This window comes from Bufo gargarizans, chromosome 3 (assembly GCF_014858855.1).
Source record: "Bufo gargarizans isolate SCDJY-AF-19 chromosome 3, ASM1485885v1, whole genome shotgun sequence".
NCBI classification, from domain to species: Eukaryota; Metazoa; Chordata; class Amphibia; order Anura; family Bufonidae; genus Bufo; species Bufo gargarizans.
Window position 1 is genome coordinate 606827039 of NC_058082.1, and position 12370 is coordinate 606839408.

General features: G+C 40.9%; 1 protein-coding gene across 1 annotated transcript in view; it reads right to left on the minus strand.

Annotated features, from left to right (window-relative positions):
• The window catches only part of LOC122931874 (ephrin type-A receptor 6-like), a 275273-nt gene that overhangs the window by 155337 nt on the left and 107566 nt on the right, over positions 1 to 12370 (minus strand). The gene's annotated exons all lie outside the window — the stretch shown is intronic.

Consider the following 12370-nt stretch of genomic DNA (forward strand, 5'->3'; position numbering starts at 1 on the left):
ACACGCACTGAATCCGGACCCATTCATTTCTATGGGGATGTGCACATGAGCGGTGATTTTCACGCATCACTTGTGCGTTGCGTTAAAATTGCAGCATGCTCTATATTGTGCGTTTTTTACGCAAAGCAGGTCCCATAGAAGTGAATGGGGCTGAATGAAAATCAAGTGCGGATGCGGTGCGATTTTCACGCACGGTTGCTAGGAGACTATCGGGATGGGGACCTGATCATTATTATTTTCCCTATAACATGGTTATTAGGGAAAATAAAAGCATTCTTAATACAGAATGCTTTGTAAAATAGCGCTGGAGGGGTTAAAAAAATAAATAAATAATGTAACTCGCCTTAATCCACTTGTTCGCGCAGCCGGCTTCTCTTCTTTCTTCTTCTTTGAGGAAAAGGACTTGTGGTGACGTCACTGCGTTCATTACATGGCCCGTCACACGATCCATCACCATTGTGATGGATCATGTGATGGACCATGTGATGAGCGCAGTGATGTCTTCAAGGTCCTTTACCCAGGTCCTGAAGAAAGAAGAGAAGCCGGGATGCACGAACAAGTGGATTAAGGTGAGTTAATTTTTATTTATTTTTTAAACCCCTGCAGCCCTATTTTACTAAGCATTCTGTATTAAGAATGCTATTATTTTCCCTAATAACCATGTTATAAGGGAAAATAATACAATCTACACAACCTTAAACCCAAATCTGAACTTCTGTGAAGAAGTTCGGGTCTGGGTACGACATTCAGTTTTTTATCACGAGCCTGCAAAACGCATTGCACCCGGGCGATAAAAACTGAACAACGGAACGCAATTGCATGTCAAAACTGTCTGAAATTGCGTACCTACCTTCGCGGGTTTGCCGCAATGCACCTGGGACGTATCCTAACTTCCTAAGCCAAAACGTGATGCCCGTGTGAAAGAGGCCTTAGAGAGAACAATGGATGCTCTAGTGCAGGCATGCTCAACCTGCGGCCCTCCAGCTGTTGCAAAACTACAACTCCCACAATGCCCTGCTGTAGGCTGATAGCTGTAGGCTGTTCGGGCATGCTGGGAGTTGTAGTTTTGCAACAGCTGGAGGGCCGCAGGTTGAGCATGCCTGCTCTAGTGGGCCCAGGCCCCGACACAATAACGGGCTTCAAAGGTCTAGTAGAGAAGGCTACCCCCTCTGGTGAGCCCAAGAAAACCTCAGTATATAATGTAGCTTCAGGTCTGACCTCATCTTCATAACTGTGGGCAAATAAAATACTTAAAATGACCCTGTCGAAAACAGTACTAATGAAGAGGAAAGACTGAGTGGCTGCCTAGTGTATGTGATATATCTGCACCGGTCACAGTCTATAGCTTTAAGAAAAATGGCTCGACTTGTGGTGGAAAACAACAGGGAGAAGAAAAGCTATTACGCTGCTCATTTAAATAAAAAAATAAAAAAAAGTAGAAGAGACCGAGGTGAAATATAACATAAATCACTTTGTTTATCCCCGTTGGATACATAAAGTAAAATATTTCACTCACATAATGGAATTACCTCTACAGAACTATTCTTGTGTAGTCATGGATATAATAATGGTGTATTTAATAAGCTTTAGGCTAAGTAGACTTCTGCCAATGCATTCTCATTCGAAAAGCAAGCAGCACAGGACCGGAGCAGTCTGACTTATCCCAGCCGCTCTCAATAAACCTCTCGCAAACACTGCTAGAAAAGAGACATACATTGGGAATTTTGGGTATAAATATTAATGTCAGACACTCGTACTGCCTCCCGACAACTCCGAGAAAAAAAAGAAAAAAAAAGAGACAGCAGCTGGAGGCCTTGCACATTTAATCACACAGCGATCTCCAAAATTATGCTTACATTAAAAATCAAGTGCATGGAAATGTCTTATTGCAATCAGAATGATAACAGGAAATGCTGATCCTGCTTCCAGACGGGGGACAGAAATAGAACATTCCACACGGATAGGTGACAGTACCGCGGTTAATAGGGCCCTGCTGCTTTATATGCATGGAATGCCTTTATTGCAGGAAGAGAAAACCCCTTTTGCAGGATGATACATCTATTATTGTGCTGCCATCTACTAGGAATGAATTATAAGAAGGGTTACAGTGCATTGAGGCAATGCCAATTTTACCCATCTCCTTTGTGCTGTTAGCCGTTTGCAGTTTTAGGGTACTTTCACACTAGCGTTAAAGTTTTCCGGTATTGAGTTCCGTCATAGGGGCTCAATACCGGAAAAAAACACTTCAGTTTTGTCCTAATGCATTCTGAATGGAGAGCAATCCGTTCAGTATGCATCAGGATATCTTCAGTTCAGTCACTTTTACGGTATTTGGCCAGACAAAATACCGCGGCCAAAATTACGGAACACTTGCGGAATGTCGGATCCGGCATTAATTACCATTGAAATGTATTAATGCCAGATCCGGTACCAAGTGTTCTGGAAAAACGGATCTGGTTTCCCGGTCTGTGCATGTGCAGACCATTATAAATGAGAAAAAAAAAATACCTGAATCGTTTTTCCGGATGACACCGGAGAGACGGATCCGGTATTTCAATGCATTTGTCAGACAGATCCGCATCTGGATCCGGAAACAAATGGTATTTGAAAGAACCCTTAGTTGGGCAAACACATAGTTACAAAGGTTAGGTAATGTAAGTGAAGTTAAAATAATAATATAACTACAGTACATGTTAAAATTCCATAAGTTAAGCCCATTCTTGGCTACACCGAATAACCCCCCCCCCCTCCAGGCCCCTTGACATTCAATTTTGCAATAATAAAATAGAAACATCCTGGCCTTGCGTTATCTGCACCAAAAATCTGTCTACAAAAGTGGTGAACACTTGGCACATCTAAGTTTTCTACACTTTTTTCCGACGTTGGGGCCAGGCTTAGTAGAACAGGGGTTGAGCTTCACAGAAAGGGTGGGGACTAACATGCAGCATTTGCCCCAAAATTGCACCTTAAAATAAGGGCTCATGCACACGAACATGTGCTGGCCGTTCCGTGCATTGGCGACCGCAATTTGCAGTCCCCAATGCTGGGGCGCCATCTATAGGGTTCCCACAGACGGATGCAGACCCATTTAACTTGAATGGACCTGTGATCCGATCACTCTGCAAAAAAATAAAACATGTTCTATTTTTGTTGCGATGCGGAGGCACAGAGAGAAACTACGGAGTGCTTCCTTAGGGTTCTGTGCCTCCACTCCCAGCCAATTGAACGGGTCTGCATTCGTGATGCCATGCGCAAACAGCTGGGGCCAATATTGCAGCCAGCAAACAGCAGGTGCACAATGTACGGGCCCCAGCCATTTGTGCACGGCATCACAGATGATAAAGAAGAGAAGCAACTGCAGCGCTCACCTGTATACGTATTGGGAGGCACGGATGAAAGCCCGGACCCTAACAATGTGGAAAAAGAAGGTTGGATCCAGCTTCCCATAAAAAACTTTTTCTTCTTTCTTGTTGCGGTAAAATGACATACATGGACACCACAGTCTACGCGTTTCGGCCAAAATAAATCTTAGTCCTTATTCATGACAGAAGGACTAAGATTTATTTTGTCCGAAACGCGTAGACTGTGGTGTCCATTTATGTCATTTTACCGCAACAAGAATAAAGAAAAAGGTTTTTATGGGAAGCTGGATCCATCCTACTTTTTCCACGGCATCACAGATGCACACGTCCACGTACATGAACAATAGTATAGAGTCCGAGAAAATTGTCTCTCCCTGCACCACATTTATCATTGAGCCTGAGTCCCTACGATAAATCTGGTACAGGTCTAGACAGCCGGTCTAAGGTTACCACATCTTTAGGATTAGTAAATCTGTCTGTATGTTCTGTGTAATACTTGGATATAAATGGCCTCTTTAATGAACATTTTGCAGATGGCACATTGACCGGTCGATTACTGTTGGGCCATGCAAACATCAGTCTTTTTTTGAAGATCCTTTTTTCCCATTCCACCAATTATGGAAGATGTCCTATTCTGGTCCATTTTGCAGATGAAAATAGCCCAAGAAGAAAACAAACATAGCGGAAAGTAAGGGAGGTGAGGTCACTGCACACAGTACTGACAGATTCTTCAGACAAGTGATGCCCCTTGCCTTTGAGAGAAATGCATCTAGCTGTGCAGCTGAACCAGGGAATAATATGGCTGAGGATGACATTAGGGAAGCCCAAAAAAGATCTCTTCTTTCACAGTTATGGTTCTACAAAGAAGCACAGCCACCATGTAAACTGTTTTTGGAAACCATGGTATGCTTTAACATTTTAGTCCCCGCAGCTTAGTCCTTCTTATAACCTCTCACATGATCGGTCAGTGGTACAATGGCATTCTCATTTCCTATTTGTAACAACTGAACAAGTAGAACTTTAAGTCACCCAACAGCACTAAGCTCATCGATGAAATCAGAGGCCTTGATGCATTTTCTATACCAGTGTCTACTGAAGCCAAAATAACAAATGCACAGACCCAGAAATAATTTTAGCTTCTTATCTGCTCTACCTGCTCGGACTAGATTTACCCCGATTAGCATAGCAATTTGCAATAAGTTTTTCAATTAGTGCTAATCAATTTCAGCTGCCAAAAAAACCAAACCCTTTCTGCTATAGAAAAAAAAAGAGCCTAAAGAATGCTAATGAGGGCTTCACATACCTATGTCATCTCCAGCGCCAGTTTATAAATGTAAATCTTTCCCCTTAATTACCATCTGCATGACAGCTTAGAAAAAAAGAACAACTTATGAGTCATAATTCAGCAAAGTTTACTATGACAGCACATTTTAAGTCCTGAGGAGAACAGTAATAAAGGAAAACCGCAAGCATTTTTGTGAAAACAATCTATTTTGTTATGTACACACACGGGGTGCACAGCCGGCTTTCACTAAGCCTCACGTAACACATATTGTATAACTAATGGAGCATTAAAGGCTAGACAGACAGACACGCTGCAGAGATGCTGCTTCTGTTAACAAATAGCAATAATTACTCCTCTGTAATATATTATAGCGGAATATCATCAGAATCCAAAACTCTTAAAGTGGTATTCTGGTTGTAACAAGCTATGTCCTATCTACTGGATACAGGACAACTATTAGATCGGTGCAGGAAGTGCAGCTACCATATTTCTGGCACACCCATAGAGATGAATGGCGCCACTTTAAGCTCAAAGGATATTGTGTCTCTGTTCTCACGATCGGTGGGGGTCCCAATGGTCAGACCCCAGCAATCTTATAGTTATTCCCTATCCTGTGGATAGGAGACAACTTGTTACGACCAAAGTATCCCTTTAACCCCTTCCTGGCACAGTGATTTTCCATTTTTGCTTAAAAAAAAATTTCACTCCCTGCCTACCCAGCACCAGAACTTTTTTATTTTTCCATTCACATAAACATATGAGGGCTTGCTTTTTTTGAGGGACAAGTTGTACTTTCTAATAACCCCATTTACTTTTGCATATAATGTAGTGGGAGTGTCACTGCCAGTTCTGTGAGAAGGCCCGGCAGACGTTCTTCTCTACCTCTTGTATGATGTTCTTTGTTTTGGTTTCACTTTGTCATCTTCTTTCCTTCTCCCAGGTGTCACTTATTTAGACTAATTGTCTTCCTTTATATTCCCTCCCATACTGCCTAACTTTGCGGTTTATACTACTACCTGGATGAAGTGTTCACTGCTGGAGGCTGCTGCTGTTTGTTCAGATAAGTCTTTTCCTTTATTGTGTTTCCTTGCTGGCTTGATTCTAGGTGACCCTGACTCAGTCCGTATTAAGTGCAGGGAGCCGGTGGTCGTGTCCCCTCACTATTATAGGGTTTTTAGGTGTAACACAGTCTTAGGTACGTGGGCATGCAATCGTCTACCATTGAGACCCTTGCATGAGCATAGCAGTCAGGGAGAGCTCTTAGGGTTTTATAGGGCTCACTTATATGCTCCTTAGTTTGGGATCAAGCCAGTCGGTCGTTTATTTATTAGTTCCAGCTATCTGCAACTTCACCCGTGACAGGGAGACTGAAAAAAAATCCAGGGTGGGGCAATTGGAAAAAAAAAAATATTCTGCAACAATTTTATGTTTTTTTGTTTAGGGGGTATGTCGTTTCTGCTGCAGCTCTCTTCCTGTAATTATCACAGCTTCTAATAGATAGCTAGCAGCAGTTAAAGGATGGAACTGAGCATGTGCAACCACCTCAGTAGGTGGACATGCACCTTACTATACAGATTAAACCACAGGGGGGCTCCATTATAATAAAGAGAATATCTCACATTTGGAGCAGTAAATTACAAAAGTCACACTTTTTTCATGATGTGTATATTAAAATAACATTTAATGGCGGCACAACATTATTTAATAAAAGTGAATGGAGATGTTGAACTGCTCACCATAAAACTCATAGGTTTAATTGAATCATAAGAGATGCAACTGTGGTTAAAATGCCTGGATCAAATAAGACACAAATACTGTAGATCATACCCGTGTGCTAATGGAAGGCAGAGGTCATCTGCTAGCGTTAGTGTAAAGGGCACCAATGGACAATACATTGCTACCCTGAACTATAGGCAGGCAAGGCAAAAACTGCACTTGACTGCATCAGCTTGAATCTTATACCTAGCTGTAAATGTACCATATTTTATGTGGTCTCGATGCACTTCCACGGTGCGAGTATTTTTATGGACACTGCAACTGATAATAAAGACATTTAAATTCACACTTCACAACACAAGTAATAAATAATGCACCACGATGATACATCATGAATACGAAGCTCGTTGGCTTGTTGTGACAGTTCAGTTAGCTGAAGATCTTTAATCGTGAAAGGAACTTTTGGAAAGTGAGATATAGGAGATAAGAACCAGACACGGAAGTAAACATGAACGATAATAGACAAACAGAAGATGACGGGATGGAATAGATGACGAAGGAAAGGATACATTAAACCAAGAAGGTACCAAGAATGCCTGATGTGATGATATTATGGCAACTTCAAGAAATAGGGTCACGCATAAGGGGCACTGGTCATATCCCAGCTTGACAAGTAGAGACAGAACACGTCTTTTAGCATCTGACTTGATACAATCAGCACCTTTTTTTTTATGCACTCTATATGGAATTATTGTTTTAATTTGGAATTATTGAGACCTAATAGGCATCAGATTATTATTATGTTCATGCAATCATAGGCAAATCAAATTTACGTGAAAGAGTAGAGAAGACAATCCAAAAAATAAAATATGCTAATGCCATACATATTTGTGAGCAGAGAAGTCTCATAATTGGTTCTCTTTTCTCACTTTTAGGTTCCTGGTCCTGTGAAACTGGTGAACGTTCATATTATTTTGTAGTTTTGTACCAGATAGAAAGAGTCAGACTTTGGAATTTTTTGACAATATCACATGTAGAATAAATTAAATGTTACTGTTGATTTCCTCCAGACTTCAAAGTGGTTGTCTGGTTTAGAAAATCTATTTCAAACACCATATTGTGTCATTCATAATAAAAGGATTTTTCCCACAATACATGCTCGTACCCTCTCCACAGGATAGGGAAAAAGTATCCGATCAGTGGGGGTCTGACCCAATGATCATGAAAACAGAAGTCCCAATCCCCTGAATGGATGGAGTAGAAGGTTAAATGGATGGAGTATCTATCTATGAGCCCCAGTGCCATTTATGAGCCTCTATTATTAGCCCCCATGCCATTTATCAGCCGCAGTGTCATTTATTAGCCCCTATTATGAGCCCCCAGTTCCATTTATTAGCCCCCATTATGAGCCCCCAGTGTCCATTTATTAGCCCCCTATTATGAGCCCCCAGTTCCATTTATTAGCCCCCATTATGAGCCCCATGTAATTTATGAGCCCCCATGCCACAGATCAAATAAAATAAAATAAACACTCATACCTCCTGCTCCTGGACGCAGCCACTCCTCACCTCCAGCTCACTCTGTCTTCTTCCTGCTGCGGTTGTGCTGTGACCCAACACGCACAGCGTGAGGTCACAGAGCGCAGCCACAGCACAGCCAACAGCCGTGGACCAGGAAGCGGTGAGTACAGAGCCTTCACCGCTTCCCGGTCCTCCGGTACTAATGAGCGCTTTATAAGACACTTTAAAAAAGTGCATCTTATAAAGCAAAAAATACGGTAATTCGCTATACTACATTAAAGGCAACCCCTTTAACTCATCCTGTGGTGCTGCTGCAGGGGAACTGAACCAATGCAGTGAGCTACCCACACAGATTACAGCTGATTACTTGAGTCTCAGTAGTGGTAGTTCTATTTATGGAGAGGCTCTTTCAAAAAGAGGGATCCAAATCAGCCGACACCTGAATCAGCATCGGATTGAAGTCCCTTGGGACCACCAGAGGAAATTATTCTGAACGCCCACCATCTGTGCATATAGGACCTCAATGGCCCTGTTTTTATTAGAAGTCTATTATTGTCGGAGCTTGGGCCCAACTGAGGATCCTCTAGTACTCTTGTGGGCCTGTCTGCCCCTGACCTCAATAGTCACTACCACAATGTACACAGCTTTCTGTTCTGACTTACAGTACAACCAATTGTCTTCATAACAGAATATTTCCATTTCTAACTCAAGCAATCATTTTGGAAACTCTTCAAAGTATAACTTAATCTAAGATGTCTTGCCTGCTTCTCATGTCTCTGTGAAGAGCGTTTTGCCTTCCCATATGTAAATGTAACATTTTGGGTCAAGATGTCCTTTAAAGCTCGTCTTTAATTAGAAGTCTTCAGCAATCCTCCACTTCTTTGCCTGTTTATAGGAAGTATGTGATATATAATGGCCAATTTCTGCCTGGTACTCAAATCAATTGCACTCTAGGGGGTATACTGATTGTGTTTTTTAATAATATAGGATACCGCGAGTACAATTGATTAAAGATTACTACAAATAATCAGCCTGGTGCAAAAACTAAATCCTCTCTGCTAATTGTAGCTTTATATGATGTCATATATGACCTTGCCAGGGGAAGAAACTATTTGGAAGCAGTGGGAAGTGTTTAAAATTAGTTTGATTTTAATATGATTTTAATATTGGCTTTTCAGTTGAGCTTGAATTAGACTGCCAGCGACGCTGCCTGGCTGCCACATAATTTCATTAAGATGTCCAGTCATCTAGGGAGAGTTGAAAGTTATGTTAAATTGTACTGGAGTCTTTTGATCACTGAAGCTCCCTATGTCATAAATAACTCCTCGTTATAATGCCTTTAACTATTTATTAGCAAGGTACACTAATGTTACTCTGTCCGCCTCGAGTACACATGAAGTGTCAATGCAACATCGATTTTTAAGAGCAATAATTGGGATTTGTTCTATCGGTGCAGCCTAATTACGTAGCAAAATTATAAATATGTGCTACACATGGATGCGGGTAGGCCATATGTTTGTAAGGCATTAGTCTGAATAGCCAGATGCTAGAGTTACTTAGCAAAGAACACTAAAAAATGCAGCATTTTTCCCAATCTGGTTAGTTCCATCAAGCGGAAAGGCACATAGAACGGGAGAATTTGGGAGAAATGTATGAGGTCTGAAGAGGATGCTGCCTGAGCAAAGCACAAGATGTGTTTATTAATTTTCAACTTCACTAAAATTTCGCCCAAATATTTCCTTTATATGTAACATTAAGATGCAATAATAGAAATAGCCAGACTTCATTCAGGAAAACATGACGCAAACATAATCAAATGGGGTTGAACCTGAGCCTTGGGGTTTGATGGGCACTGAAAAGTCCCACTTCTCTATATGAGGAGTTTGCATGTTCTCCCCGTGTTTGCGTGGACTTCCTCCAGGTACATACTCCGGTTTCTTCCAACACTCCAAAGACATGCAGATAGAGAACCTACATTGTGAGCCCAATTGGGGACAGTGCATAATGATAATGTCTGCAAGGATGGGTTCACATCACATTTTATGCCTCCGTTTGACATATACGTTACAACAACAAAAAAAGGATGCAAAAACGCAGCACACCACATTCTTGTATCCTGCACAGTCCAGTAAAAAAAAAGTATGCATTTTTTTTACAATATTAAATTATATTATACTTTTTTTTCTTTACAATGGAACTCTATGGTGAACGGATGCCACTGTATGGCATCAGTCTGAAGCATCCATTTAACATTTTCCTTTTTTTTTATATACGTTAAACGGAAGGGAAAATTGTGATGTGAACCCAGCCTAAAGCGCTGCGGAATATGTCAGTGCTATATGGCTGACTATAATAAATAAAACAAACTAGCATTATGAATGATATGCAGTAGCTGTTGCTGATGGTGCATTCATGCCCTGGACCCTTAAAATATGCCTCCACTGTGATCAAGAATTTCAAAAATAAAAATTTCTTAATAAGAATTAAGTATAATTATGGTAATCGGTGAGTGGTAATTTAATAAAAAAAGGGAAATTACTTTTTGTTGTGTCCTCTATAACATAAATCAGGGCTTCACTATTTGTAACACCCCCCAACCCCAAGTTATAGATGATGTGGTTTTCGTAGAAGAGAATATAGTAAGTGCCCATTAGAACAGTTTGGTCATAATTACAGAAAAACACAATCTAAACTAATAGCATACAAACAGTCATGCCATTCATTTCTTTTATTGAGCACAATGAATAAAATATCCCCAGTGCAGGAAGAAACGTATGTGATCTTGGAGGTGTTAATGCTAATTTGCAAAAGGTGTTTAAATTAAGCAGAAGAGATTGGAAGTGTGGGTTTCACAGGTGCTAAACACATTAAAGTGTGCCGTGGCCTCCTCAAACAGCTGGTTGGTGAGGGTGTCGGATGTCAGACCCCAACCGATCACATACTGATGACCAATCCTGAACATTGGTCATCAGTATAAAACACTCAGAAAAGCCCTTAAAGAGAAGGCACACAAAGCCTGGTTACTGGCAAATGTGTTCTGAAAAAATACTGGCCACTGTTAATCATGACTCGATGCAGACAACTTTCAGAAGACCTGGAAGATGTGTTATAGAGACATATGAAGCTGGAAAAAGCTACAAAAGCATTGCTAAAGATCTGGGGGTACATCAGTCTAAAAACAGAGAAAATTAAGACTGTTGCTACATACTCTTCCTAGAAGTGGAGTGGATCTTTGGGGCTGTTCTGCAAATTATAGAGAAGGCCTGATTCTTCAAGAACATCACCTTCTATTAATGGAAGTTTGAAAATAGGAAAGTCACACAGAAGCTATCCGTATTTGGCGAATCTGCTTTTTGCAGACCATAATACAGACACGGCTATATGCATGAGGCCCAAAGCTGGGTTTATATCCTTTTTGCAGGTTCCGTCATGAGCTTTCAATGCAGATGCCATCAAATTTGATGAAAAAAATAGCTTGCATGCTACAGTTTCTTGTCTGGTAAAACGACTGACACATTTCCAGAAACTCAACAGCATTAATTTTAGTCTATGGAGTCGGTCGAGCGCCATTGTTGTAATGATTTGAAGGATCTGGAGTTGCTGTCATTTTCATTTTTCTTTTCGTATGAGGAAACAAAATATGGATATCGAGGTGCAGATGTGAACCTAGCCTATGCTGGCCACAAACATTATGTTGATATCTACCATTTCAACTTTGCTTTTAATAACATACTGACATATGAATGTAACAGACAAGGTGCCCCGCTGAAGACCGGAAACAGGTCCCTCCTGATTCATATACAATATGTTGTCCCATTTATGTACTTTTTGATTCTGTTGTCCAATCCCCATTGAGGGACAATCCACGCTCAAGTCACAGAAACAGGCCCACCACCATCAACAACATTGATCGACCTTTCATATGAACATATTTGCCTTTTTTTTCCGGATAGACACTTTCTTCTATTTTTCTAACATATTGAAATTAAGGCCTCTTTCACACTACCGTATGGCTATTTCAGTGTTTTAAGGTCTGTTTTTCACGGACCCCTTGTTCCGTTTTTTTGTTTCTGTTGTGTTTCCGTTCTGTTTTTCCGTTCTGTTTTTCCGTGTGGCATATACAGTATAGAGTAATTACATAGAAAAAATTGGGCTGGGCATAACATTTTCAATAGATGGTTCCGCAAAAACGGAACGGATACGGAAGACATACGGATGCATTTCTGTATGTGTTTCGTTTTTTTTTGCGGACCCATTGACTTGAATGGAGCCACGGAATGTGATTTGTGGGCAATAATAGGACATGTTCTATCTTTCAACGGAACGGAAATACGGAAACGGAATGCATGTGGAGTACATTCAGTTTTTTTTTTTGCTGAACCATTGAAATGAATGGTTCCGTATACGGACCGTATACGGCCAGCAAAACGAAAAAAAAAAAAAACGGTAGTGTGAAAGAGGCCTAAAGGTGAACAGAATCAACATAC